We start from the raw sequence: 9153 nt of genomic DNA, 5'->3' as shown, positions 1-9153 counted from the left end.
AAAAATGTGTATGTATCACAGCACAGCATGCCCATTTTATACATATCTGAATTGGTCTACCATTTTTGGTGTCATCATTTGCGTACACTATCTGACTCATTTACATGGAATACCTTGTGTGCATGTCATTATACATGTGTTAGTCTGTATTGCATACTGTAATGTTTTGCCCCTTGCCCAACTGTGCTATGTTTGCCTCAATGACACACACATTGTGCATTGCCACTACCAGTTCTAATTTGCATGGCTCAATGTACTGATCATCTACAGATCCCAACAAATATGTACGCAAGGTAGCACACAGATCTTTCAGAAAAATTTAGCAGTAAAGTATATGGCACTAGTAAAAGAGTAAACTTATGTAAGAAGTGGTTATTGTATCTGTATTTTATAGAGGATGATTTAAAACTAAGAACTACCTTATAAGTCTAAAGGAAGAGCTTAGCCATTAGGTATATAATTTAGGCAGTTCCATTCTCTTGCTGGGTCTATTTTAATAAAATTTTAAAGTGTAGGTGATTTGAGAATTTCCTAATAGTTGGTGGGATTTTATCGCAGTGTCTTTCAATGTATACTTCATATATGGATTCCTCATTATGATTAATGGATTTTAGAGTAACACTAAATGGTGTTTTTTGGGAAAGTGACTGTTTTTAGAGTATCAGTTTAACATTTGTCTATTAGAAGGGTATTTCTAAGGCTACTGAGGACTTTGTGAACAATTTTGATTTGTGAGTGAGTCAGTATTTTTGGATAGTTCTAATCAGTTAACTTTCTTTTTATCTAGGCAGTCATGAGTTTTATTGGTAAGGTTAGCTGTGCATTTAGCAATTTTATTACAGCTTTGTTCCAATTTAACTAACTTTTTTTTCATCCACTGCCTCCTGAAAATGAAGTTCTTTATTATCAAACAGTCCCATGCAAGCCAAATGGTGAGAGGTGATTGCAGGAGCCTTCATGAGGCAGCCATCAGGGGTTTTCTTTATTTAGCTCTGTCAACTTCCTGCACATGCCCATAGCATTCCAGGGATGGTATACAATGGGCCTTGTGACTAACATTTATGCAATGTAACCATGGTCTTTTCTCCTTATAATCAGTCTTAACATGCAGACCCCCATGTCCACTGGTGGATTTTACAACAGAGCATGTAACAAGACGGATCACCTTTATATCCTCGAAATCGCGTTTGCCCGACACACTAATCACCGACACCAAAAGACCGACAACAAAAAACGCAGACAACGCAAAACACCGAAAACCATTACACCAACACACTACACGTAAACAACACAGTACACTACATAACACATGCACTATCCCTAACCCAAACCCTAACCCTAAGGTCCGACACTACCACACACTTACCCTACCTGCACCCTAACCCTAACTCACTTACCTACCCCTAAACCCACAGTCCCTCACTATCGCACACACACCCTACCTGCACCCTAACCCTAACTCACTTAACCCACCCCTAACCCACAGTCCCTCACTATCGCACACACACCCTACCTGCACCCTAACCCTAACTCACTTAACCCACCCCTACACCCACAGTCCCTCACTATCGCACACTTACCTGTCCGCTCCCTAACACTAAATCCCTCACTCGATCGCACACTTACCGAGTCCGTCGGGTTCTCACCTTGTCGGTCATCTGCGTTGTCGGTATTCTCATCCCGTCGGATTCCGTGTCGGCCAAACGCGTTGTCAGGCATCTAAAGGTGACCCAACAAGACATACTTCCCCAACCCTGCTCCCAAACAGAGATATGCAGGCCAAGGTCTCGTCAGTCTTTTGCTGCCCATGCCAGCTCCAACAGACTAGTTGAATGTGGATCTCCTGGTTCACAGTCTGGGCTTTGTCCCTCTGTCCCTGCAGACCAGGCCAGCTTATCTGTGGCATGTAAGACAACGAGCAGAAGAAATGAACAGGCTATAGAGCTACATGACTGACCTCCCAAACAGGAACTGGTTTCATGGAGTGATCCTCATTTTCATCTAGTTTTTGTACAGTCTGCTGAGAACTTTGATTAAAATTTAAGTTTTGTTTCAGTATTAATTAATTTTATGCGTGACATTAATTCTGCTTTAGTTTTTTGGTTGAAAGCATTTCCAAATTGTTATTATTAGCTTGTTGTGCAACAGAGTTTAGTTTTGTTGGGATTTAAGAGCAGTTTTGATTACACTATCCAGTTTTCTGTTTGTGTGAAGTAGAACTGCAGGCTTGTTTTGGAGTTATTTGAAGTATGGGGCTGAACATGTAAGTACTGAATCAGCTATATGCTGGATCGGTTTTGGTGGTTGTGGGGCTATGTGCATTATATTTATAAAGATATTACAAAGCAGGGGTCCTAATATTGAACACTGAGTAATATCCACAGTTATAGGAAGGGTAGCTGATAATGTATCATTACAATACACATTGTGTACTTTGACTGAGTAACTAGTAAACCACCTAATAGTGTTTTAAAACTACATTGTCACCCTATTGGAGAACAAATGAAAAAAATTAAGCAAATACCATTTTTATGCTCTATAGTTATGACTTTGCTGTTTAGTGTGTGTAAAAAAAAAAATAAACAAGTAAAAAGAAAATGGGAAAAAAAACCAGCTAGAAAAACTAACTGCAGTAGCAGTTACAACAGTTTGCCTTTTTACTTTATACTTATTAACTACAGCTTGCATTTTGCGAGGTGAACAAAAATAAAGAAAATAGTAAGGCACTTCTGTACGTGTGTGTGTGTGTGTGTGTGTGTGTGTGTGTGTGTGTGTGTGTGTGTGTGTGTGTGTGTGTGTGTGTGTGTGTGTGTGTGTGTGTGTGTGTGTGTGTGTGTGCGTGTGTGTGTGTGTGTGTGTGTGTGTGTGTGTGTGTGTGTGTGTGTGTGTGTGTGTGTGTGTGTGTGTGTGTGTGCGTCTGTGTGTGAGAGTGAGAGAGAAAGAGAGAGCATATATCTCTTAACTTTCCATGGCAAGGCATTTTCCACCTGGCCACATTGTATCAACAAGAGACATGAAAGTCTAATATCTGGTATTATCGATGGAGTGTAATCCACAGATATTTAGCAGAAAATCAAACATTGTATAAAGGTCAGGGAAAAAATATATAGGAAAATCAAGGATGTTCTGCAAAATCAGAGACAGCTAAAAGGCATGGGGAGCTGCAATGCTTTGCATTATATGATTTTTTCTTTATCCATTTGATCACAATGAGACATCTGAGGTGTGTTCATTCAACAAAGTGACTGTGTGTGTGTGTGTGTGTGTGTGTGTGTGTGTGTGTGTGTGTGTGTGTGTGTGTGTGTGTGTGTGTGTGTGTGTGTGTGTGTGTGTGTGTGTGTGTGTGTGTGTGTGTGTGTGTGTGTCTGTGTATGAGTATGTCTACATTACTTACACAATGAATATTCTGGATGTAAATACGTCTTCCAACAAAAATTACATATGTGACAGCAAGTGTAAAACAGTAGGAGGAGGAACTGTTTTACATCAAAAATATAAAGTATATAGTAATAAAAAAAATACAAAACAATTTAACAGACAACTTGTCTTCTAAGCTCAGTAATACCCTCTAGGGTGGGCACTATCAAGAAATACCATTCCTGGGGTGGTACGGCCCTCCACTTGCAGAACAGGGCCTCACACCACCTGATAATACCCACCCCGTTGGACATTATTTCAAGCTTAAAATATACTTATTGCTGCAGCCACACGGATATCTGCAGCATCTTCATGATGTGAACTTACATGAATGGTGTGCCTAACAATCCTGGGAGAAAATAGTGGTGCTACAAGGTAAGCTTAAATCTTTAGGTCTTGGAAAGGATTTAAGCTGACAACAGCAAAAAAACGACTTCACAAGTCCTGTTATAGAAGATCGCTTCATCAGGAGAAGAAACTGAAGTCAGTGCCTTAACAAAATAATTTTATTCTGAAGGGTGTTTGGTGACTCTTAAATGAAAAAATCACATCAGTTTTATTCTAGGACAGTGCAGAATGGCAGCTATGAACTAATGGCTGGTACCAAGTAATGTATGCAAACATTTTTTATTGGCTTTTCTAAGTAATTTTCAATCAATTGATAGAAATAAACATTAACGTTTATTGCATGCATACCTTCTGTATAATACTCAGAAGAAAAATATTCTTCCTTCTCCATCTGCTTTGCACCTACTATTTTCCAGATGTTTACATCAAAATCCATTCCCCTCTGTGCAGGTGCGACACCTGATATAAACTCCAGATACTATTAAAAAACAGATTACTGAATTGGTGAAGGGTCTGTCAGCTCCTTTGTTCAAAGATGGCCTAGTCTAGTTTAACCAGATGCAGTAGATCCCCTCTGTGTGCTATATTATATCACTGTCATACACTCAGATTCTCTAGTTTTGTGTCACTTCCATTTACCATTCTTCATGGCTGTAGTCTTCCTCTGAAAAACCTTCTAGAGATCTCATGGTACTTCTGTGGTTGTTCTGACAACTGGATGCAGCTCCGCCCTTCAGATCTCATGACAAAAATTGACATTACTGGATCTAGTGTTTTTCCCTTAAGTCTGACTCCTACAATATAACATACTCTAAGAAATACTTCTCCAGCAGCCAATGGGGTCACTAGTGACAATACTCAGAGCATGTTTCGTTAATTGTTGTGTACTCCTTCATGCTTCACAGCAGCATTTTCCTTCCACTTCCCTTTATCTGCATGCACTTTTAGCCAGAGGAGCCAGAGAGCTAGTTGGCTTTTTACTTCAATACTTTTTATGCCCTGTGGTTGAGTTCACAGTCTAGCATCAGAGTGTGGGTAGATTAAATTGCGCAGGTCTGTGGGATGTAAAACATAAAGTAAAAATGAGAACCTTTTGGAGAGTTGTTTATATACTCAGCCCATATAACAGCACAAGTGCATACCTCTGTTTGGCTTGTGATGTGCACTAACTGTATCAGTTCTCATAGACTGAATACACATTTGGAACACTTAGAGCATGCTCCCTGGCAGGCTGTAAGAAGAACCTTGACTGAACTGTACTGGAATGGACATAGCTGGGGTCAGTGAAGTTAAAACTAGATACCTGCATCATGTTAAAACTATTAAATTAAATTTTAGTTTGATTACTTTTCTTGGGTTACATCCCACAAGCCATAATTCCATATACTGGTCAAGCAGGGGGTGCTGTGCAATTTGTTTGTACAGAATGTAAAAATTCTGTTATCCTTGTTGTTTAGATTAAATATACGCCCTGATCTGTGAATCATGAGTGTTATCTGCCTTGGACTGAGGGTTCTAATACAACTGCTGGCTATTTGTTCTAAATAAAGGAGAGTGGTTTTGGGAACCCTTGTAAGAAAACGCCGCAGGAATGGAACATTTTCTCTTTCTTTCCCTCTCTCTTTCTTTTAAATACCACATTCCTTTGACTGGGAATAATTCTTCTGTAGCAGAAAAACAGTGAAAGGTCCAGCAATAGAAAACACATTAGGCAACAAGAGGCCACATTCAACTACAATTAAAAATATGTAATGTAAAGATGAGCAACAAACATTTATCACTGCACAGATATTTACTAAATATCTTAAATGTTATCACATCTAACAGCTGATACTCTTTTAATATTCTAGATTGCAGTTAAGTGGTCATATGCAATAATGGTGATATTCATACAGCCAGAATATGAGTCAGCATATAATGTACATGTCGCAAAGCTATGCAGGTGACATCGCAGACAGCAAAGCTTGAGGATTGCTTCAAAAAGAGTTCACTTTCAAATATTGTGTGGCAAGACTGACTCAAATGTGTAAGAGGTTCCTTATTCAACAAATGTCTAGCTAAAAACACTACCTTCATGGCACTGGAAAGTTATAGACATTATCATTTTAAACTTGTGTTGATATCTTGCTGTACAGAGTGGAAAGTGTCAATGAGGATTATTCACTGGTGTACTGAGAATGAATGGGGTCATTACAGTAAAACTTTGTCTCGTTGAACATTTTTCATTTATTTTATGAGTGCTTTTAAAACACAGAAATTTATAGAATTCACAGAGATGGCTCTATTTGAGTACATAGTTTTGTACAGGTATATAACTTGGCAAACATCCATTTTTTAGAATTCTATGCCAGCACACATATTCTTACTTAAGTTTTAGTGTGGGTTACTTTGCTGGACATTACTGCTGACTTCAGTTCCTCCAGCATCCCATCTCTTGCCACTTATTCCTATCACCATTCCATGAATGTATTACCACTATCCCTTGTCATGAGTGGATTCTGTCGGTCTAGATGAAAGTACTTTTCAGCTTGCAAGGGCTACTTATACACTAGTGACTGGGAGTGGAGGTGTCAGATCATCATACTGTGGCCAGCCCAAAAGGAAGCATGCAATGGTAAGAGCCTTACCCTCCAAGATACACCTGCATTTCTATAGGCCACAGTGTGCTGTGAGGAAAGACTACAGATACTGCTGCCCTCTTTGTATATGGTGACATCTCATGAGTTTCTACTCATATGTCTAGCCCCAACTCTACCTGCCATAACATGATCCACAGTTTACAGGTGCATCAACCCTTTACACCTCTGAAGGAGAAGTGAGTCAGCAAACTCTTAACATTCCTCCCCTCCCCATCACTAGCTTCCCCAGGAGACCAGCTGCTAATGGAACTCAGGTCACCTGGGGTGTAGTTAGGGTGTTATTCCGCTTTGTCAGTAGAGCTAGCTGATCAACATTCACAGTCTAGCAATTACCTAGGCATGCTGGGAAACTGTTCTTGGGGTGCTGCACAAGTGAGTAATCCTCTGTACTTATTCCATGGCAGCAGGCATAGTTTACTGGTATCTTGACGGCTTGTAAATTTGGGAGAGAATGTCCTAGTAACATGGACGACTTGAGGTGATAAAAAGAACGAATGCAGTGAACTACAATGTTAGACAACCAGGAAGGAGAAAGGCAGAACAACTATGTCACATTAATTTACTGAAAACGTTAAAAGAAGTAGAAAGTTATGTGATGATCTCTTTTATGTGATGATCTCTTTAGCTGAATTTCAAGCAGAAAAGATCAATTTACCTAGAGGAATCCTTGTCAAAAGTCCAAAAACAGGATAAAAGAGAAATTTTAATAAGGAATAAAGGGATAACTTAGACATGCCTGAGAGAACTAAACTGACAGAACATAACACCAAGACTTCAGCTAGAGTGAAGGTCTAGACTGAGACATGACAGAATGCCAGAGTGACAAACCCAATTAGAGAGAGAGAGAGAGTGGTGAAAGTACAAGTGGCATTAGAGTCACACTGTGAAAGGAATAGCCTAGTAGTCTTAGTTCTTAAGCATGGTAAAAGCAACAGATTTTGTAATGATTTTATGAAATTAAATAACATTATAATGTTTGACAGCTGTCCTGTGCCTGGAAGTGATGAGATGATTGATAAACTAGGAAATAAACAGACACTTGACAAGACAAGACTTGATGAAGGGCTATTGGCATATATCACTTTCCCCCTCTGCTTAAGAAAAAAATGATCTTTGTAACCCTTAGAGGTCTATCTCAGTACCCCAAACTACTTGGCTTGCATGGAGTTCCAGCCACCTTTCAGAGACTGATGGGTAACGTTCTGAATCCCCACTCATGACATACTACTGCTCACCTGGAAGGGCTGGTCATCCATTCAGAGGACTGGAGGCTGCACTTGCCAAAAGTGCAGGCTGTGATAAAATCCATGAGACAGACAGGCCTGAGTGAAAATACACAGAAAAGCCATGAGACAGACAGGCTTGAGTGAAAATACACAGAAAAGTAAACTGAGCATGATGGAAGCCAACAATCTTGGATATCTTACAGGAATAGGGGTAGTAAATGTAATAAATTTACAAGTAGAAAGAAAGGAGGCCACAACAAACTGGCCTACATCCTCCCCAAAAAGATATGTAAAAGCTTTTCTTGGACTAGCTGTGTATTACAGAAAATTTCTACCAGATAATGCAACAATTGTCTGTCCCTTAATTGATCTAACAATAAGAAAAGCTCCTATCAAAGTGTCATGGTCCCTCAAGACAGACAGAGCATTCAATGAGCTAAAATGTATATTAATTCTGAGACTGTAATAATGACTCATGATTTCACAAAAAAAAAAAAAAAAAAAAAAAAAATTGTACACAGATGCACCTGACATGGGTATTAGGCCAACAGGAAGGCAAGATGCCTATCTGTATAGTTTATAAGGCTGCAGCCTGAAACAAACAACTCAGAAAGTTTCTTGTGTAAGATAGTCATTGCAAGTCAGACCTAGGGACTATAGCCAAAGATTCAGGACTATTGGAGCTCAATTGCCTGATCACGACTTGATGTGGATATAGTTTGAGACATACTCAGGTGAAGACTTTGGTGCAGTTGAAGGACTAAAAGATGTATCTTTTTTGTCTGGCATCCTGATGCAGGGCAGGCTGTGTAAGGACAGGATCTGAGTGATGGAGTAATCTACGTGAACTTAAACATTGCTGCAAGGTACTATTTATAGTGTAAACAGAACTGTCAATACTCAAGAAAACTAAGTGAGTGAAAATGTAATTTTGTTCTCTAAATAAAACAGTGATTTTTTACATCAATATTTTCATCAAAAGGCTGGTGGGTTATGGAATGAATTACCACTAGAGTTTAGAAAAGTTTCTAGTCTTGTTAAGTGAAAGGTTGATTTAGATAGGTCTATATTAGTTCATCAACATTTATTTTCAGCGAACACGTATTGATCAACCCTTATTCAGCGAAAATCAGTTCTGAGATTCGCTGAATATTCCAAGGGCAAAGACATACTTGGCCAGCTACACAAATTTGCCCTTTTCTCTACTGTAGTGCAATCTCGGAGTTGGTATATATAGTTAGGGGGTTGCGGGGGACACAACCCCCCACATTGAGGGGGTAGGTTAGATTTAGCTAGATGTGGGTCCATTGTGCTATGGGGCAATTATTTCTCAGTGCTTGGATTGTTCATCAAATCACAGAAGTCACTTTTGCTGAACAGGGGTTGATGAATACTTGTTCGTTGCAAATAAATTTTGGCAAACTAATATAGAGCCATCTACGGCTCCCCCACCCATTGCTGCTAATACATACACCAAGTCTGAGATTACACAATACTAGAGAAAGGACATATTCATTCCTAAC

This window comes from Protopterus annectens, chromosome 1.part0 (assembly GCF_019279795.1).
Source record: "Protopterus annectens isolate FY-2018-M chromosome 1.part0, PAN1.0, whole genome shotgun sequence".
NCBI lineage: Eukaryota > Metazoa > Chordata > Ceratodontiformes > Protopteridae > Protopterus > Protopterus annectens.
This window is presented reverse-complemented; position numbering follows the sequence as displayed.